This window comes from Ursus americanus, chromosome 28, assembly GCF_024610735.1.
Source record: "Ursus americanus isolate L20-20 chromosome 28, mUrsAme1.1.p, whole genome shotgun sequence".
Taxonomy (NCBI): domain Eukaryota; kingdom Metazoa; phylum Chordata; class Mammalia; order Carnivora; family Ursidae; genus Ursus; species Ursus americanus.
Genome location: NC_142154.1, coordinates 32,262,562 through 32,284,798, shown reverse-complemented (window position 1 = coordinate 32,284,798; position 22,237 = coordinate 32,262,562). Strand labels below are relative to the sequence as shown.

The window sequence follows — 22,237 nt, the reverse complement described above, 5'->3', positions numbered from 1 at the left end:
TAGTAATTGTATTACTTAAGTTCACCAGACTGTAAGTTTTTGGGTGTGACTTTTCCTTCATTATGGTTCTTCTCTAGGGCAAGAGTATCCTCTAGGCTATTTTCAATATTTGTGAAAAATGGTTCATAATTTTACCTTTATTAGGAAATCATTCTCTTTGCATTTTTTTCCAAGCTCTATTTCAACTTGGTTAGGCACACCATATGAATTCTATATCCAGGACGAAACCAAGTGAGAGAAACTCAGACTACCCTGCAGTTGTCACTTTTAGTGCCAGTTGATGTTTTAAGGAGGAAATTATTTCACTGACCTTCAGAATGTATTGGTAGTCGTTAGGAACTCAGGTTGTTGCATCAAGTGCTCCTATAGCTGAGGCTTGACTCTCGTGCTTTCCAGGACTGGGGTATTGCTTATGTTACTTTGGCTCGAAGGAAATTGAACTTTCTTAGTTCTAGTATCCAGCAAACTGTCAAAATGGCTTCACGTTTTTTTCCTTTCTGCCTCAAGTTAACAGATAACCAACAATAGGCCTATCTTCTTACTAACCGAATAAAACAGAAATCAACAGAGTAACACAGAAACCAACTATTATTGACAGATCATTTCTGACCGCCTACTAAGAAAAGTTGTAAATTTAAGAAATGACTACATACTTGACAAGGAAATTTCCTATTTGACTCCTCTTCAAGGTGTCTGCCTGATGGCTGACACGTGATTCACCTTCACACAAACTTTAAATTGCATTTTTCTTTTATTTTTTATTACTTTTTTATTTTTTTATTTTTTTATTTTTTTTTATTTTTTAAATTTTTTTATATTATTTTTTTATTATGTTAGTCACCATACAGTACATCCCAAGTTTTTGATGTAAAGTTCCATGATTCATTACTTGCGTATAACACCCAGTGCACCATGCAATACGTGCCCTCCTTAATACCCATCACCGGCCTATCCCATTCCCCCACCCCCACCCCTCTGAAGCCCTCGGTTTGTTTCCCAGAGTCCATAGTCTCTCATGCTTCATTCCCCCTTCTTTTTTTTTTTTTTTTTTTTGATTTTAATGATTTTTTATTATATTATGTTAGTCACCATACAGTACATCCCTGGTTTCCGATGTAAGGCTCTATGATTCATTAGTTGTGTATAACACCCAGTGCACCATGCAATACGTGCCCTCCTTACTACCCATCACCGGTCTATCCCATTCCCCCACCCCCCTCCCCTCTGTAGCCCTCAGTTTGTTTCTCATAGTCCATAGTCTCTCATGTTTCATTCCCCCTTCTGATTACCCCCCCTTTCTTTATCCCTTTCTTCCTCTACTGATCATCCTAGTTCTTATGTTCCATAGATGAGAGAAATCATATGATAGTTGTCTTTCTCTGCTTGACTTATTTCACTTAGCATTATCTCCTCCAGTGCCGTCCATGTTGCAGCAAATGTTGAGAACTCGTTCTTTCTGATAGCTGAGTAATATTCCATTGTATATATGGACCACAACTTCTTAATCCAGTCATCTGTTGAAGGGCATCTCGGCTCCTTCCACGATTTAGCTATTGTGGACATTGCTGCTATGAACATTGGGGTGCATATGGCCCTTCTCTTCACTACGTCTGTATCTTTGGGGTAAATACCCAGTAGTGCAATGGCTGGATCATAGGGTAGCTCAATTTTTAACTTTTTAAGGGACCTCCACACTGTTTTCCAGAGTGGCTGTACCAACTTGCATTCCCACCAACAATGTAGGAGGGATCCCCTTTCTCCACATCCTCTCCAACAATTGTTGTTTCTTGCCTTGTCTATTTTTGCCATTCTAACTGGCGTAAGGTGGTATCTCAGTGTGGTTTTGATTTGAATTTCCTTGATGGCTAATGATTTTGAACATTTTTTCATTTGTCTGTTAGCCATTTGTATGTCTTCATTGGAAAAGTGTCTGTTCATATCTTCTGCCCGTTTTTTGATTTGTTTATTTGTTTCTCGTGTATTGAGTTTGAGAAGTTCTTTGTAGATCTTGGATACCAGTCCTTTATCTGTAGTGTCATTTGCAAATATATTCTCCCATTCCGTGGGCTGCCTCTTAGTTTTTCTGACTGTTTCCTTGACTGTGCAGAAACTTTTAATCTTGATGAAGTCCCATAAATTCATTTTATCTTTTGTTTCTCTTGCCTTTGGGGATGTGTCATGAAAAAGGTTGCTTTGGCCGATGTCGTAGAGGTTGTTGCCTATGTTCTCCTCTAGAATTTTTATGGATTCCTGTCTCACATCGAGGTCTTTCATCCATTTGGAGTTTATTTTTGTGTATGGTGTGAGATAGTGGTCAAGTTTCATTCTCTTGCATGTAGCTGTCCAGTTTTCCCAGCACCATTTATTGAAGAGACTGTCTTTTTCCCAGCGGATGTTTTTTCCTGCTTTATCAAATATTAGTTGCCCAAAGAGCTGAGGGTCCATTTCTGGGCTCTCTATTCTGTTCCATTGGTCTATGTGTCTGTTTTTGTGCCAGTACCATGCTGTCTTTGTGATCACAGCTTTGTAGTACAGCTCGAAATCCGGCATTGTGATGCCCCCAGCTTTGTTTTTCCTTTTCAACAGTTGCTTGGAGATTCGGGGCCTTTTCTGTTTCCATACAAATTTAAGGACTGTTTGTTCCAGTTCTTTGAAAAATGTCCTCGGTATTTTGATCGGGATAGCATTGAAAGTGTAGATTGCTCTGGGTAGCATGGACATTTTAACTATGTTATTCTTCCAATCCATGAGCATGGAATATCTTTCCATCTTTTTATGTCTTCCTCAGTGTCTTTCAAGAGTGATTTATAGTTTCTAGAATATAGGTCCTTTACATCTCTGGTTAAGTTAATTCCAAGGTAACGTATGGTTTTTGGTGCTATTGTAAATGGGATGGATTCCCTAATTTCTCTTTCTTCGGTCTCGTTATTCGTGTATAGAAATGCAACTGATTTCTGAGCATTGATTTTGTATCCCGCCACGTTACTGAATTGCTCTATAACTTCTAATAGTTTGGGAGTGGCTTCTTTTGGGTTTTCCATATAGAGTATCATGTCATCTGCAAAGAGAGACATTTTGACTTCTTCTTTGCCGATTTGAATACCTTTGATCCCTTTTTGTCGTCTGATTGCTGTTGCAAGGACTTCTAATACTATGTTGAATAATAGTGGCGAGAGTGGGCATCCTTGTCGTGTTCCAGATCTTAAGGGAAAGGCTTCCAGCTTTTCCCCATTGAGAATAATATTTGCAGTAGGCTTTTCATAGATGGCTTTTATGAGATTGAGAAATGTACCTTCTATTCCTACACTCTGAAGGGTTTTAATCAGGAAAGGATGCTGTATTTTGTCAAATGCTTTTTCGGCATCAGTTGAGAGGATCATATGGTTCCTGAGTCTTTTCTTGTTGATATGATGTATCACGCTGATTGATTTGCGAATATTGAACCACGCTTGCATCCCAGGTATGAATCCCACTTGATCGTGATGGATAATCCTTTTAATGAACTGTTGGATTCTATTAGCAAGTATCTTGTTGAGGATTTTGGTGTCCATATTCATTAGGGAAATCGGTCCGTAATTCTCCTTTTTGAGGGGATCTTTGCCTGGTTTGGGGATCAAGGTAATATTGGCCTCATAGAATGAGTTTGGTAGCTTTCCTTCTGTTTCTATTTTTTGAAATAGCTTTAGGAGAATAGGTATTATTTCTTCTTTGAATGTTTGGTAGAATTCCCCAGGAAAACCGTCCGGGCCTGGAGTTTTGTTATTTGGAAGGTTGTTTATCACTGACTCAATTTCTTCATAACTAATTGGCCTGTTTAAGGAATCAATTTCTTCCGGTTTCAATCTTGGTAGTTTAGAGGTTTCCAGGAAGGATTCCATCTCTTCCAGATTGCTTAGTTTATTGGCATATAGCTGTTGATAAAAATTTCTAATAATCCTTCCAATCTCAATGGTGCTCGTCGTGACCTCTCCTTTTTCATTCATAATTTTAATAATCTGGGTCCTTTCTCTTTTCTTTTGGATAAGTCTTGCCAGTGGTCTGTCAATTTTATTGATTCTCTCAAAGAACCAGCTTCTTGTCCTGTTGATCTGCTCTACTGTACTTCTGGTTTCTGCTTGATTGATTTCAGCTCTAATTTTGGTCAACTGCTTCCTCATGCGTGGATTAGGCCTGTCCCTCTGTTGCTGTTCCAGCTTCTTGAGGTGAGAATATAAAAACTGCATTTTAGATTTTTCTATTCTTTTGAGTGAGGCTTGGATGGCTATGTATTTCCCCCTTAGGACTGCCTTTGCAGTATCCCATAGGTTTTGGACTGTTGTATTTTCATTCTCATTGGTCTCCATAAATTGTTTAATTTGATTTTTGATTTCCTGGTTTATTGAGTCATTCCTGAGCAGGATGGTTCTTAGTCTCCACGTGTTTGAGTTTCTTCCAAATTTTTCCTTGTGGCTGAGTTCCAATTTCAGAGCATTGTGGTCTGAGAATATGCAGGGGATAATTTCAATCTTTTGGTATCGGTTGAGACCTGTTTTGTGTCCCAGAACATGGTCTATTCTTGAGAATGTTCCATGGGCATTAGGATAGAATGAGTATTCTTTGGTTCTGGGGTGTAGTGTTCTATATATATCTATGAGGTCCAACTTGTCGAGTATGGCATTCAAAGCCTTTGATTCTTTGCTTAGTTTTTGCCAGGGTGTTCTGTCTATTTCTGATAGTGGAGTGTTGAGGTCCCCTACTATTAATGTATTTTTATTTATATGTCTCTTTATTCTGGTTAAGAGTTGGCTTGTGTATCTTGCTGCTCCCCTGTTGGGGGCATATATATTTATAATTGTCATATCCACTTGTTGAATACTTCCCTTAAGAATAATATAGTGCCCTTCTGCATCTCTAACTATAGTCTGTAGTTTAAAATCCAATTTATCTGATATGAGAATTGCTACCCCAGCTTTCTTTTGAGGTCCATTTGCGTGAAAGGTGGTACTCCATCCCCTTACTCTCAGTCTGAATGCATCTTTGGGTTCGAAATGAGTCTCTTGTAGACAGCAAATGGATGGGTCATTTCTTTTTATCCAATCTGCAACCCTGTGTTGTTTATGGGATGGTTCAAACCATTTACATTAAGACTGATTACTGAGAGATATGATTTTAATGATGCCATGTTGCCAGTAAAGTCTTTGTTTGTATTGGCTGTGACTTTCTGATCTGTATCACTCTTGGGGCCTTTTTACTTTTATAGAACCCCCCGTAATATCTCCTGTAGGGCTGGTTTCGTGGTTACAAAATTGGTTAGTGACTGGCGATTCTGAAATGTCTTTATTTCTCCATCAATTCTGAATGACAGCCTTGCTGGATAAAGGATCCTTGGCTGCATGTTTTTCTCTGAAAGAGCTTTAAATATGCTCCCCAACCCTTTCTCTCATTCCAGGTCTGTGTAGACAGGTCTGACGTAATTCTGATGCCTTTGCCTTGGTACGTGAGAAATTTCTTTGCTCTGGCCGCTTTCAATACTGTATCCTTGGATCTAATATTTGCGAATTGCACTATGACGTGACGTGGCGTAGGTTTGTCGTGGTTGAGCTTGGGAGGGGTCCTCTCTGCCTCTTGGACACGAATGTTTGTTTCCCTCGCTAGATTAGGGAAGTTTTCAGCTACAATTTGTTCAAATATCTCTTCTAGACCTCTGTTTTTCTCCACCCCCTCGGGGATGCCGATGATTCTAATATTGGATCGTTTCATTGAGTCAGTAATCTCCCGTAACCTACATTCGTGGGCGTGGATTTTTTTAAGACCATCTTCTATTTTCATTTTTTCCTCTATTAACCCATCCTCCAATTCACTAACCCGTTCCTCTGCTTCTGCGACCCTGGCCGTCAGAGCCTCTAGTTTTGCCTGCATTTGGCTCATAGACTTTTTAAATTTCTGTCAGATTCGTTCTCATTTCTGTCCTTAGGGATTCTATATTCTCAGTAACCTTTTCGTTAATAGTTTTTTCAATTCTACTCATCATTTTGACCATCGTTACTCTGAATTCCATTTCTGATAATTTGGTTACATCCATATCCATTATTTCTGTGGCAGAGGCCACAGACTCACTGTCTTTTCTTTGCTGGGGGGGGCTTCTCCTTCTTGTCATTCTGATGAGGAGAGGTTGTGGGATTTCCAGAGCCCAAATTATTGACTGGGTCCCAGGCCATGCCCCTTGTTTTATAGGGATCTTAGGGATGTGGGCTTCTTCTTTAAAGATTTTATTTATTTATTTATGTGGCAGCCAACCAGCGAGAGAGGGAACAGAAGCAGGGGAGTGGGAGAGGAAGAAGCAGGCTCCCAGCGGAGGAGCCCGACGAAGGACTCCTTTCCCGAATGCCGGGATCACGCTCTAAGCCGAAGACAGGAGCTCAATGACTGCGCCACCCAGGCTAAATTGCATTTTTCTAAATGTGATAGGCACCATCTAAAGAGGACCTACAAAAAAAGTTCCAAAAATAGGGGCTCTTTTCCTTTCTTTTCTTTTCTTTTTCTTTTTTTTTATCCATTGCTGTTTTACTCCTCACAGTGAGCAAAACCCCTAGGGTATGCTAAGGCATAATCCCTTAGCGTCTGATCCTAAGCCCAACTGTAGCTTTTTGGTCCTTTCAGAAAGAAAATAGGTGAACAAAAGTCCACAACTAATGGTTGGTTCCATCACTTCAGAAAAACAGACTTGAAGTAAGATAAATTTGTTTAATCATGTTTTGAGTTGACATAATTATTGGATCTAAATTTAGAGCATAGAACTTTAACTAAAATTTTATATAATCTCCCATGTATACCTTATTTCAGTATTGCCTTATTACAGGTGACTTTTCCATTTAGATATCAAAAGTAGAAATTATTCTAAAACACCATAGAATATAAAAATGTTTAAAATGGATCTACCTTATTTTCTTCATTGTTTTTAGGACAGTTTGTTAGATGACCATGATATTTGTAATACTCTGCATTCTAATACAAAGTCTTATTTGAATTTTTCTACCCTAAGCGAAGGGTTACAGTTAGTTGATTTTCTCTATTATTTTTTTGTCATAGTCAAAATGGCTTTTTCTTTATGTCAGTTTTAAGTATTGGTTGATCTCATGCTAGACAGATTAGTGCCTTACGGGTGGAATATTAATGTTATGATACCATGTACTCTTGTCAAGTGGCAGTACTATTGAACATATTGGAGATTTTTTTCTCATTTAAGGAAACTAACATTACTGCTATTCACACATTGACATTGTAAGATTATCCCATCAGTATTCTATAGATAAAGGAGCATTAGAAACCAGTCTTTTGGGGCGCCTGGGTGGCTCAGTCGTTAAGCGTCTGCCTTTGGCTCAGGGCGTGATCCCAGCGTTCTGGGATCGAACCCCACATCAGGCTTCTGCGCTAGGAGCCTGCTTCTTCGTCTCCCACTCCCCCTGCTTGAGTTCCCTCTCTCGCTGGCTGTCTCTCTTTGTCAAATAAATAAATCAATCTTTAAAAAAAAAAAAAGAAACCAATCTTTTTTATATATGCCTTATATACCTTTATAGTATTTTGTACAGTTATAAATTCTATAATTTTTTTTGGTTTAAGCAGCATTTTTTAGTGAGCAGAGTATATTTGCTTTCTATCTTCCTTTTTTTTATAACGTTTTTTATTTATTTAATCTCTACACCCAACATGGGGCTTGACCTCACGACCCCAAGATCACAAGTCACATACTCTTCCAACTGAGCCAGCCGGGTGCCCCTGCTTTGTATGTTGTAATTTACTACATTGCATATAAATTTTACTGCCAAGGGAAAATTACTCAAGTGACACAAATAGAGATTAAAGGCTTCATTCAGATGTATTGTCAGGAGCACCTGAAAATCAGGTGGCTCTCCAACTGAGGCAGGATCAGAGATTGTGTAGGATTGGAAAGGTGACTATGGGATCTTGCCGTTTTACTGTAGGCAGCAGTTTTCCACTTCACTCTCCACTAGTGCTTGGGGGTTGTTCCTTTCTTCATGCTTCTTGTTTGAGGATTCCATAATAGGCCGTATTTTCTGAGAACTATTTTTGCAAACCTTGTGGTTTATTGGAGAGCCCAAGTTCGTAGGGCAGCGGTGGTAGATAGTAAAGAAGAAAGAAAAGGGGGCAAAGGTACAAGGCAGTAGAGAAACTTGGGACCCTCTATATGTTTGTGGTAATTATTTCTTTTGTATAACCTTTGAAGGAGGGAAGGGCAGAAAAAAATCAAGTGGATAGCAGTTCCTTTTTATTATTATTATAGCCTTATGTTCTTATTGTATTTGTATCAGCATCCATAATCACGTAAAACATCAATTCTGTGGTACAAAAATATATACAACTGCTATCATGGATTTGATTTATAACATTATGAGGAAACTTCACTGGAAGCTTTCCAGATACTTATTATCATCATAAAGTTTGATTTTCATTAGTGTGGAGGTAATATTTGTGTGCATATGTGTGAGAGTTATTCTCAGAGGAATGATTCTTGAACTCACATTAAACTAAGGCCCTGTGAGCAGGTTATTTGCACACCTCATCTCAGTCTGGGCTCACACATAGACAGTTGAGAGGCTGATAGCTGTTTGGGGAAGTGAATCAATATATTTTTTTTATAATATATATATTTTTAAAGATTTTTTTAATTTATTTGAGAGAGAGAGAGCACGAGAGAGCACAAGCAGGGGAGAGAGAGAAGCAGGCACCCCGCCAAGCAGGGAGCCTGATGCGGAGCTTAATCTCAGGACCCTGGGATCATGACCTGAGCCAAAGGCAGATGCTTAACCGACTGAGCCGCCTAGGCGCCCCAGGAATTAATATTTTTAAAAACATTGATGTATCAAAGGCCCTATTGGGTTTTGTTGTTGTTGTTGTTAATGTAATGGTTCTAGAAGTTGCAGGAAAATTTTTGGTGCATATTAGTAAGGGGAATTTTGAGTCTTAAAATTACTTATGATTAAATATTATATTGGGTGGTTGTTTCTAGGTTCAGAAATAAACAAGTATGAGAATTGAGACCAACATGTGCTTTGCGATTTCCTTTTTATTCTACAAATGCAGGGAAATACAAAGTATATTCAGAAACAAACTTAAGGTTATAAGTAGATTAAATCCAAAATGCATTTAAAAATAAATTTAAGGTACGTAAGTAGCTTCCTCTAGTGCTATTCCTTGTACTTGTCTTGTAGAAATATTTCCAAGAGGGGTTTGAAGTAGTTTACAATAAAAATCCCAAATACAGTGAACATCAACATTTAAAACAAAGGTAAATGAACAGCTATTGAAGGGACTGAGCACACTGGTCAGTTCACTTCAGGAAAAAAACCAGTTCAAAATTAATTATGCCAGGGGTGCCTGGGTGGCACAGCGGTTAAGCGTCTGCCTTCGGCTCAGGGCGTGATCCCGGCGTTATGGGATCGAGCCCCACATCAGGCTCCTCCGCTATGAGCCTGCTTCTTCCTCTCCCACTCCCCCTGCTTGTGTTCCCTCTCTCGCTGGCTGTCTCTATCCTGTCGAATAAATAAATAAAATCTTTAAAAAAAATTAATTATGCCAGAACCCCAAATGCCTGCTTCTACCCGGAGGAACTTCTGTTAATCCTTTATCATCCAATCCACATCCCAAACAAGGAGAATTGTTTCCTTTTTCTGATACCTCTACAGCATCTCTTAGTGTACTGTGATAGCTGTTTTTATATGTGTCCCATTAGGCCACGTTTCACTTATCTTTGTATTGGTCATATTTTGCACATTGTAGGCATGTAATCATTATTGTTTTAATTAATGAATAAATAGAACCCAAATCTGAAGCTCATGTTTTCCAATATTCATGGATAATTCTTAACAGCCCTGTTCACTATGTTATTTAGCTGTCCGAGGATTCAGTTTGCAGCTACTTCATCATGGCTGTCCCCTGGGATGCAGACTGCTAAAAAGTAAATAAGACAAGGAAGCCAAGTTAAGACTATTTTATGCAAGAATAGGATGATTAGTAACACCTGTCACAAGATATTCCAGCCCAAAGGCTGTCTTCACTGATTTAAGATTCCAGTGAGATACTTTTTAAAAATTTGAGTAGGTTCAAAGTTGCTTCTTGGAGAAAAACTGAGACTTTGCTTGAGGAAGTTCCTAAATCATCTGGTGCAAAAATAAGATAGCCTTCTATTTGAGCAGAAATATGCACCTGATTTTCATATATATATGAAATATATAGAAATACATATATTAAATAGAGATAGAAATATATATGTGAAATATATATATGGAATCTATAGAAATATATATGAAATATATATGATATGTATAAATGAAATACAGAAATATGTTGTTATTAATCTTGGGTCTTGTATAGGAGCTGCTTTCATAGCTATACGTCTTCTCTTTTAGAGAAGAAGAGAGAGAGAAGGAGAGAGTGAGAGAAAGAGCAAAAGAAGGCTCCTTGGTCAATTACTCTTTAGAATGTAAACATATGACTCCATATTTTATTATTTTTTGAAATGTAAACACAGAGCTCTGGGAGAGAAATTTCTTTGTCATTCCAGAGTTATCTATCTACATAATCACCCTTGAACCCAGGTGCCAACATTCTTTTCTCAGAAGACCCTGGCCATACAGAAACACGAACAGCTTCACCTTGTTTCTCCGTGTAGAGTAGCCCTTACACCTAAAGCATAGCCTTCCTTGGGGCCTCAACTATATAATCTGAGTGTTCAGTGAGGTCTTTTCACTGTGTCTGGTTGGAACCCCAGCGTCTCCCACCTCCACGTGGCCTCTAGGTACTCTCTTCATCTCACAGCCCCTCAGTAGTTATATTTCGCTGGGCTTCCTGGAGCCTCGCCCTGTGGTGGGGCGTCCTAATATTCAGCCAAATACTTAAAAGACCCCAATGCAGATTTCTAGAGTTTCTTTTCTACAAAACTCCCTCTTCTCCCTGCAAATCCCGGCAGCCTCAACAGACCCAAACTCTGATTCTTTTTCATCCACCCAGTGAAACCTCTGTTCTCTTTTTGACTCCACTTCCTTGTGCTGCGATCTGGAAAGTGCCTCCAGGCAGAAAGCCAAGATGAATGTGGCTTTCTTGTTTTTCTCTTCTCCAAGGATCACAGCCCTTCCTGTCTGATGTTCAGTGTTTGCTTCAAATATTTTGTCCACTTTCATAGTTGTTTACATTGGGAGAATAAGTCTCATACCATCATTGCCAAATTGCAAGTTCTTTGTATCAGATTTTCAAATTATCATGTTATGTATCATCTGTCTGGTATTTAAAGGATATGAATTCCCTTTAAATTAACAATACTGTGTTCCTGTAGCTAGGAACCAATTATATAATCTAATCCTGAGTTGACAGGTGTCCAGTTTCTCTGAAAAGACTTCCTGATATTTAAAATGAACAGTTTTGAAATGGGCTAAAAATAGATTTAGATTCTTTAAACTACATTCTAGTATCATATCATTTGTTCAGAAAACTTCATGTTTTGTCTTTATTACTTTATCTTCCTGTAGAAATAGTTTCAAAAACTATGGTTTAGCAGATCCTAATCTTTACTTAAGAGACTGAGGAAGGAACTAATTAAACCAGAAAACTCTGGCTGGTGAAAGATACAGCTGAGCATAGATTTTATTATGGGTCAAAGTGAAAAGGAAACAATACAGATGTATGATCCAATTATTGGGATACTTTTTCATATGCACACACAATAATAATGTCTACACTTAGTCATTCTTGAGTCCATGTCTGAGATTGCAGGATCAATGTCATTTTCAAAAGAAAAGTATTTTCCCTAATAATTTGTGATGGAAAAATACGGGTGGTTTAAAAGCTGTGTTAAATTAGGAGCGAATTTATAAGGATTGTGTATTTCTGCGGAAGCTGCTGACTCTCAATGTTTGAAGGGGTGATCGATAATCATACTCTTTCTCTTCTTCTCTAAGTTTTGAATCAATTGAAAGATGCAGGAATCAGACAACTGGAGTGCAAAATAGCGGAATGTAGTTTAGATATACATCTACAATAAGGCTTCCTAATACGCCTGTCCTGAATTGGATATTTGACTCACTCTGCCACTGGCAGAGGAATTGAAAAACTGAGAGCAACCCCTCTAGGAGGGGTGGAGCTGAAGAGAACACCCCCATCCTGGAGACTGGGTGGCCTGAAAGAAAGAGAATCCACAATTATGTATGCACTTTTGAGGAGTTTATCTTTTAGAAAGTGTGTGTGTGTGTGTGTTTGCGTGTGTGTGTGTGTGTGAATATGTTATTAAATGGATTGAATTAGTTGCTTTCTCCATATTAGTTTTTAGAATTAAAGATGACTTTTATGAAGGGCTGAAATGTAACTTGGTCAGGAAGGAAAATTATTGCTTGATCTTGAAAGTCAGTGGATTTCTAATCAAGCCTTGGTTGAAGGAGGAGGCTATTTAAGAAATCTTGTTTATAGCCAAGTAAGGGAGTTGGGAGTTGGGATTCCCCATAAGGAGGATACTTCTGGATTCTTGCCTTGGAGGGAAGTGAATCAGTTAGCCTTGTTTGTCCTGGGCACATAAAAAAGTATTACACTGACTTACAGTTCAAAACTGTCAACTACTCTCTAAGAATTGTTTTTGGTAAAAGTTCCTTCTTATGGTTTAAAAAGAAATTGACAGTGTCACTTATAGACCTCATGTTAAGGGCCATAGTTTTTAGGTTAGGTATTTCCTAGACATTTTTCACAGCTGCATGGGCTCAGGATCTAGGACTATCTTGCGGCTATCCAGAGGATGGTAGCTAAAAACTGGTCCTCCTCCTCCTCTACAATTTCATTAAAATATCTTCTTCGTTTCTTTCATCTAAGAATTTAAAAATTTTCCCCAGTTGGTTGTTGAACATTAATGATGCAGTTCTGTATGTAAAACACTAAATAAGGCATTGTGGGGAGTGACAGAGACACATTTATGGCTTCTGTTTTCTATGAGTGTATATATAATCTAATGACAGAGAACACACAAAGAACGGGATGATAGAAATGTAAAACAAACGAACCCCGGGGCACTTGAGTGGCTCCCCTTTGCTCTTGCCTGCCTTCAGCTCGCCGTGTCGGGCTATGGCTGGGTGGGGAGTCTGCTTCTCCCTCTCCCTCTGCCGCTCCCCTTGCTTCTGCTCTTTCTCTCTCTCTGTCAAATAAACAAATAAAATCTTAAAAAAACCCCAAATGAACCCTGCATCTCGTAGACAAGCCAACAGGCCCAGAATCACAGTCTAGCAGCTTTGCAGCTCTGGTATAAAGAGCAGTTCTTCCCTGATAACTCCGGCAGGAAGTTTCTGAAGGACCTTAATGTTCACAACTGTGACCCTGGACTAGCGGCATCAGCGTTGCTGGGGAGCTTATTAGAAATCCAGATTCTCAAACCCTGCCCTAGGCCTACTGGATCAGAATTGTCATTTTGAAAAGATTCAAATGTACCTTTCAGCCTGGAAAGCACGACTGCAGAGGATTCTGATGGTGCTTATTCAGGTCAGGTGCCCAGTCAGAAGTCATCACTCTGGCCAGGGGCATATAACGCACTCCGAATGCTCAAGCCTGGGACATATGTTCCCTATTTCCTAGGACAGTGGGGGTGGGATCAGTATGTGGATTGGGTTTGCTACAGAACAGAGGTGTTCTGTTGCTAGGGGAAGGGAAGCTGAGCAGGAAGATAATAATAATAGGTACCCAATAAACTTATTTCCTCTTTCATGCCTATGCTCACATTAATGTTAGGACTAGCTGCTCACTAGCCCCTTCATGTTGGGCTGTTTCATCCCATTGTGTGTGTGTGCACGTGCACGTGCTTGAGTGTTCTACTCCCAGCCTCACCTCACAATGCCATCTGTCTGCTTGGCCTAGATATCAGAGCTCTTTCATTCTTCCACAGCACGGTGCTTCTGCCCCGCCTCAAAAACATATTAACGCTTTAAGGATAAGCACACACGAACCTGTGCCTCAGTCTGACTTCACTTCCTTGCGCTCTCAGTCAGCATGTGTGCCTCCCTCGCTGCCTTTTGACCTACTCCTAGCGTATTCAACCTTGGAGTCATGCCTTTGCAAGTTGTGAACCGTTAAAATGCATTTGTATTTAAGAGGGAGTCATACTTTTAGCCCTAAGGAATTAAAATCCTAAGTGACCACTTTTTAGAACATTTTTACATACAGGGAAAGACAAGGTTATGATCATTTACTATATTCTTCATTTAAAAAAAAAAGATTTATTTATTTATTTTGGAGACAGAGAGACCGTGCACAAGCACAGGTGGTATGGGCAGAGGGAGAGGGAGAGAGAGAATCTCCAGCAGACTCCCTGATGAGTGCGGAGCCAGGCACAGGGCTCAGTCTCACCAACCAAGATCATGACCTGAGCTGAAATCAAGAATCTGATGCTTAACTGACCAAGCCACCCAGGTGCCCCTATTATTATTCATTTTGATGCTCAAATTTCCCCAGAATTGTCAAGCTGGCTCCTGTTGTCTTTTGATATGTCCTTATCATTTCTTAAACTCTTCCTTACTTTCTAGCACATCAAGATATTTCAGGCTTATCTTTTGCAGACCTGGCTTTGGAATCAAACAGTTTTCATTCCTTTTAGTGGCCAATGGTATTTAGAAAGCAAGACTTGAGTTATGATCATGGTTACTGTGGCATCGTTGCTTCTAAGCCTTCTCAGTGGATATTAGGTATTAGGTATTAGGTAGTGTTGTGTGCGTGTGTGCGAGTTTATTATACATCTTTATTTATCTGTCTGTGTATGTTAAAAGCTGTGGCTTTATACTGACACCCTCCATGAATTCAATCACGAAACTTCCAATTACAGTCCACTACCACTGGACTTACTTTAGTCATCCACCATCACCCCCTTTCCATATTTATAATTACTTTCTCTGACATTGACTCCCATTATATATATTTATGTATTTGCTCAACATTTGAATATATAGAAAATAGTTTCAGAATTGCTAACCCATACTTCTCTGGGAGGAAAAAGGCTACTAACCAGGGTTCAATATTTATTTACACTTTTTTATCTTTAGCCGAAAATATAATCAAAGACCTGCATTCAGAATTTGCTTGGGTTAGTTCTCCTCCACTGTTTTCAGGGTGTTCTTCATTTGAACAGTAAAATTTGTTTCTTTTTGTATTTTATTTTTTGTTGTTTTTCCCCTCAACCTTGCTATAATTTGATATATTTATTTTTCTGTTTGTGTAATAAAACATGGTCCCAAAACTCAAAAACTGTACAAAAAAGTATCACTCAGAGATCCTTCACTTTCCCATTCTTTCTACCCCTCACCCAACCCCACTCCTTTCCATTCTGTTTTCGCCAACACCTATAGGAAACCAATCTCATAAGTTTCTGGGTTAGCCTTCTGTTGTCTTTTTTTGTAGAAATCAGCAGATACATGAGTACCAGAGAGGAATTCGCACACGGTTTTTTTAGTTCTTGTATGCTTTCAATATTTGCATTACAGCCGTGATCCACTTGGAGGTTATTCTTGCATAGTGTGAAGTTCGGAGCAAATTTAATTGTTTTTCACATGTCTATTCAGTTGTTCCAGAGCCATTTATTAAAACGCCCATCTTTGGGACGCCTGGGGGGCTCAGTCTTAAGAGTCTGCCCTGGGATTGAGCCCTGCATCAGGCTCCCTGCTCAATGGGGAATCCGCTGCTCCCTCTGCCTGCTGCTCCCTCTGCTTGTGCACCCTTGCTAGCTCGCTCTCGCTGTCAGACAAATAAATAAAATCTTAAAAAATAAAAGCCCATCTTTACTCCAGTGATTTGGGGTTCTCTATCAACTTGTCTAACTCCATTAAGAAGCTTTTGGTATTTTTATTGGGATTGCATTAAAACTATAAATTAACTTATAAATTACAAATTTACATTCTGCTACTTTACTTAATTCTTTTACTGGGCTAGTTTTATCATTGATTCCCTCGGGCAGCACTGTCCAGTAAAACCTTCTGGGATCAAGCCCTGAGTCGGGCTTCCTGCTCAGCAGGGAGCCTGCTTCTCCCTCTCCCACTCCCCCTGCTCGTGCTCTCTCGCTCTCTCTGTCAAAAAAATGAAATCTTTAAAATAAATAAAAACAAATAAATAAAATCTTTTAAAAAAACTTGATTTATGGATACTGAAATTTGGATTTTACATAATTTTCATGTTATGACATGTCAATCTTTTGAGTTTTTGCAGTGATTTTAAAATATAGACTATAATTTATGAGATGGACAAAAACAGGTGCTGGACCATGTTTAGTCCAAGAGCTGTACTTTGCTGACCACTGCTGTTTCTGAAACGCTTTATTTTTGTCATCTCTCTCCAAACAGTATGATGGGGTTTTGTTTTGATAGCCAAATTGAAATTCTTTTTCTCTTAATAAATGAGTTAAGCCCATTGACGTTTATTCAGATGATTGAAGTCTTTCTGTCACATAATCTTACATTATAATTCTAATGTGTGTTATGCTTATACTTGCTATGTTTCTTTGCATGATGTGTTTTCTTTTCTTTTCAAATTTCTTTTGGTATTTGGGAAGTTTTGTATTTTTGTTCTCTTGGTTGCTTTTTACTTAATGTCATTTAATTGCCTTTAGTCCCAGCTATTTTTAACTGACATGTAATCGACATGTAACATTGTATGAAAGTTTAAGTGTACAAAATGTTGATTTGATGCACTTACCTCCTGCAAAACGATTCCCATCGTAGCATTAGCTACAACCTCTGTCAAGTCCCATAGTTATCATTTCTGGTTTTGCGGTGAGAACAATGAAGATCTAGTCTCTTAGCGCTTTCGGTGATTACTTTCACTGTGCTGTGCCTTAGGTCTCCAATCACCCGTTTTCTTAGTTCCTCCTTTACTAGGATGTCATTTTTAATGGTACCCTTTAACTTTTATTGTCCACACAATAATCATTAGCTTATTTTCCTTTCCTCTTTCCTGCTCCAACCTTCCATTTTTTAGCTGCATTACTTGTACTTTCCTGCACATAAAACACGTGGTACGTAATACATAACATCTCGGTCTTCCGCTTAGCTTCCTGTCTTTATTTCACTCCCAGAACGACAGTCATTTCTTGTGTGCTCATCACTAGTCCTCTCACTCAAGCTCACTCAGTCATCTCTCAGCGGGGGCAGCCCAACCAGAATATTCCTCAGCAAGGGCTCATAGGAACTGCATATTCCCATATCTTGCCTGCTTAAAAGTTTGACTATACCTTTGGTACTTGAAGGATAGCTTGTCTGAGCATGGGATTTTTGGTTCACTCATTATGTCCTTGAGTTGTTCAAAAGAATACAGCTGCATTATTTCTTTGCATTGTAAATTGTGCTTACGGCATCTGATGCCAGTCTGAATTTCACTTTTGATCCTTGTGCTTAGACGTCCTAAAGGTTTTTTCTTTTTTTTTTTTTTAAAGATTTTTTATTTATTTATTTGACAGAGATAGCCAGCGAGAGAGGGAACACAAGCAGGGGGAGTGGGAGAGGAAGAAGCAGGCTCATAGCGGAGGAGCCTGATGTGGGGCTCGATCCCATAACGCCGGGATCACGCCCTGAGCCGAAGGCAGATGCTTAACCGCTGTGCCACCCAGGTGCCCCCTAAAGGTTTTTTCTTAATTTTTTTTTAATTTTTAAGTCTAATAATTTGTTAGGGTATGTTTTCAAATGGATCATTCTGGTTCAGTTTTCCCAGGTACCTGTTGGATCTTTTCAACATGCACATTTTGGTCTTTTCTTATTTCCAGAAAGTTTTCTTGGGTTATAGTTTTTTTTTTTTTTTAAGATTTTATTTATTCATTCCACAGAGATAGAGACAGCCAGGGAGAGAGGGAACACAAGCAGGGGGAGTGGGAGAGGAAGAAGCAGGCTCATAGCAGAGGAGCCTGATGTGGGGCTCGATCCCATAATGCCGGGATTACGCCCTGAGCCGAAGGCAGACACCCAACCGCTGTGCCACTCAGGCGCCCCTCTTGGGTTATAGTTTTAAATATTAGTTCTGTTCAGTTGCTTTGTTTTTATATTTAGGATCTCAAGTTGCACGTACGTGTTTTCTTCTAGTTCAACCACTTTATTTATGATCCATTTTATTTCTTTGCTTCATTTTCATTCTCTTGGGTGTTTTTCTGGCTTTCTTTGGTGTTCCTTAGTAACATTTTATTTGTATCTATTCTCCCTTGGGGACTTTGTAATTTAACCTTTGTGTGATGATTTTTTTTCCTTTCATTTCTCTCCTAAGTTCAGTCACCTCTTTTGTCATTTCTTCCTGTTTATTGTCCAAATCTGCATTTAAGTTTTGAATTTCTTACTTAAGGTGGGTTTTCCCAGCTCCAAATGCTTACTTGAGGATATTTAATTCAGTGTGGAATGTTGTGTTACATGTTTCTTTTGGGGGGTGGTGAATTTGATTTCTATTCTTAAAATACTTCGTATGTATTTATTCTGGTTTTGCCAGTTCATTTGTGGGTTTGGGTGGTCTGTAAGAATCTTCCATTAAGGGACGCCTGGGTGGCTCAGTTGGTTAAGCCTCTGCCTTCGGCTCAGGTCGTGATTTCAGGGCCCTGGGATCGAGCCCCACATCAGGCTCCCTGCTGAGTGGGCAGTTTGCTTCTCCTTCTCCTCCTGCCCTCTCCCTGCTCATCCTCTCTCCCTCAAATAAATAAATAAAATATTTTTTTTAAAAAAAGAATCTTCCATCAACTGTGTCTTCTGTCAGTGTAGTGAAGCACAGTTGGTGTGTATGTGTGTGTATAAAAGGAGTTGTATATCTGTTTTAATCTTTAAATTTTTGGTTCTCTTTTATCTTGCAAATCTCTAAATTTCCCCCTTTGCCTCTTTTCACTGTCACCATCCAATCTCCAAAGAGCTCTACTTTCCTTTCTATCTTCTCAAAAGCAATGACTTTTTGAAGACTACCACCCCGAATCATGTGCTCCTCAAAGTCCCTTCCTTGTAGTACGAGCTCAGATCTACCAGTACTCTTCCAATATGGTTGTGCCTACTGTGGACTTTCTGCTGGCGATTAGATGAGTTTTAAAACCACTATTAGCTCCCCTTTTCTATCTGCCTACTACCTACCTAGTGCTAGCTCCCCTTTTCGTTCTTCCACATAATTTTTTCGTATTGCCCTTCCATATTACGTGCTTACAGGTAATTTGATACTTGGGTCTTCTCTGTCTTTTAGTTATGTTATGGGCATTGGTTTTATGTAACTGGTTTTTCTTGGTGGTTCTGTAATTTGCTCTTCTTGGTAGGTATTGTTTTTTGGAGGGTGAGTTTGGGAAATCTAGTTTGTCTCTCTCTATATATATACCTCATGTATATGCATATGTTTGTATACATGTGTGTATATTATACATATATATTCTCTCTCTTGCTCTCGATCTCTCTCTCTCAAATAAATAAATAAAATCTTAAAAAAAAAAAAAGGCTGAGGGAGATGACCATCTACAGTCCAAGGAGAGAGGCCTCAGAAGGAATCAACCCTGCTGACACCTTGATCTTGGACTTCTAGCCTCTAGAACTGTGAGAAAATACATTTCTGTTGTTGAAGCCACCCAGTTTGTGACAGCCCTAGCAAGCTAATACTACAAGGACATTCATCATAGAATTTTGAAATAACAGCTCAACATGGAAACAACACAAGTGTCCAACAATGGAGGCATAAGTTATATTGATCTCTAAAACTGCCTATCCCAGCTGCTCTGGCATTCTCTTTGATGGCAGCAAGGGACAACAAGAGTAGTCATGATGCAGACTGCTGCCATCGGAAGTAACCTGAGCCAAGTCATGAAAATTATTAGAATAAGCTCCACTGTCTTTCAGTTTACGGCTTCCTCTGCGCAATGGGTAGAATAGAAAGGTACCACAGATTAAGACATTAGTTTTATTTGTCCTGATCATGAACATGCCAAAGAGAAAAAATTGGTGCCTACAAATTTTAAACTGCATTGGATCAATATATTCCTTTTCCCCCAAATGGTTTTATTCTCCTTTCTACACAGATTCCCACCAAACTCTACTTCAGAGCGTCCTTTGAAATAAGATTTAAACCATTCAGTATTTTTTTTATCAGTATTCTTTTTTATTTTCTCTCCATTATTATCCATAATTACCACGCCAAGACCAAGATATACTTATTTATACCTGATAGATAATTCTGTTTTTGCCGGCGAAACCTTACAATATAGTCCCCAAAACATTACCACAAACAAATTCTCTGTCAAGTTTACTTCTCATATGTTATTTTTTATAATTTCTCTCCATTTTAATATAGTAGATTCCTCCCACAGATGACTAGAATTCAGCAAGAAAATTAGAATATTCCCCCAAATATTGAAATATTATGCACTTATTAAAAATAATAAGTTGATGGTTGTTTAGACAGTTTGTCATTTTTTATTAGAAGCAATATGGCAATACACATTTTTGTACATATTATGTTTATGAACGTGGGCTGGTATATTACAATGTCACTTTGGAGAAAACATCTTTCTCCTTAGAACTGTGAATGTTAATATTTATTTCTTAGTATTAGTGAGGAACTGTAAGGCCCACGTTAGAAATCTTTAAGGGTGTACCGAAGTTTACATCAGTGATCTCAAACCTGACTCTGCACTAAAATCACTTACAGAACTATTCGAATAATATAACCAGGACCCTGGGGCCCCTAGCAATTTTGGTTTAGATATGGATGGGTTCAAGGTATTTGTGTTTTATATTAAGCTCCACAAATGATTTTGATGCCCAAGTCAGTATTTGAAGCTATTGAAATGTGGAGGAATTAATATTTTAAAATAGGACAAGATTATACGATTTGGTGATATGTAACATTTAGATAAAAAAATATTGGTGAAGATGTGAAGCTGCTAGAGCCCCCATACCTGCCAGTGGAGATGTAAATCAATAAATTATTTTGTAAAGCTCTGGAAGTGTCTATTAAGTCAACTTTAATACTATACTTTATGACTCAGCAATGCCACTCCTAGGTTTAAACTCCACAGAAATGCTTAATGTGTTCACCTGAATGTTCTCATTGCACTATTTAGAATAACCTCACATACAAACAATCTGAATTGTCCTCTCATAGTAGAATAGAGAAAGTGAGTTTAATGAGAGTCCTTGAACTACAGCTACGTGTAATATGGATGAATTTCAAAGCATATGTGAAGCCTAAGAAGCCAGATTCAAGTAAGTGCATATGAATGATTTATTTTACATAGAGTTAGTAGATAGGCAACCCTTATCTATAGTTAGAATCAGGAGAGTGGTTACTTCGGGGAGGCGTAATGGCTGTAAGGGGACGTGGGGGGCAGGGGGACATCAGGGTGTGTGTTATGGGGGAGGAAGAATTTTCTTTCTGCTTTTCTAGTATCTTTTGCTTGTTTAATAATTACATTGACATAAGACAGATTAACAGGAGAAAAAAATTTAATCACATATGTACAGGAGCCTCATGAATATGAGACCCAAAGGCAAATTGAGCAGTAGAGGCTTATATGTCATCTTGAGCTAAGGAATGGGATAGGGGCGTGGGACTTCAGAGGGGAGGAGGATGACTCACAGGATGATAAGAAGAGCAGATGTTTGGTAATTAGATGTTTGCCCTGCCATACATATAGATTTAAGTGCCATACATATAGATATAAATGTTTCAGATAAAAAACTTTCTCTGATAATAGCTCTTTCTGAGCCAGGCCTCTTATCTAAGTTCTTTTAGGGTAGTTAAGGGAAAGGTAAAAGTTTTTCTTGGATCTCGTGGGTCTTAATTACCTTCAGCTCAGAATAATCCATGCACAAAGTGGCATATTTTGGAGTCATGTATTCTGTTCCCCACCAGTCCCACTTTTGAAACTTCTCCAAGAAGTTTCACAGTCCAGAAGTTGAGTTGGTAGATTGGTCCATCTCATTGAACCAGTCCCTTAGTCCTGAGAGTAGGTCAGTTCAGTTAGACAGCTGTGTCTCCGTTCAGAAAGCAGCTGTGCATGTGCGCTCCCAAAGTTAGGTCTGTGGTGCAAGCAATCAGGTATGTAGTAAGAGGAATTTCTATGGAAACAAAAGAAAAACAATTGTTGATGATTGGAGTTCCCAGTTTCTGGGATTCTGAAGGCAGCTAGCCAAGAAGATATGTAGATATTTGGCTCAAAGCAAACATCTTTAGATGTTTAGTAAGGGCAGGGGTGGCGATCTGATAGATTTTCGGGATTTGTAGTTGGAATGTC

At 38.8% G+C, this 22,237-nt stretch overlaps 1 protein-coding gene across 4 annotated transcripts in view; it reads left to right on the top strand.

Moving 5' to 3' along the window:
* LRRC49 (leucine rich repeat containing 49) overlaps positions 1-22,237 on the top strand; it is a 154,618-nt gene that overhangs the window by 52,392 nt on the left and 79,989 nt on the right. The gene's annotated exons all lie outside the window — the stretch shown is intronic.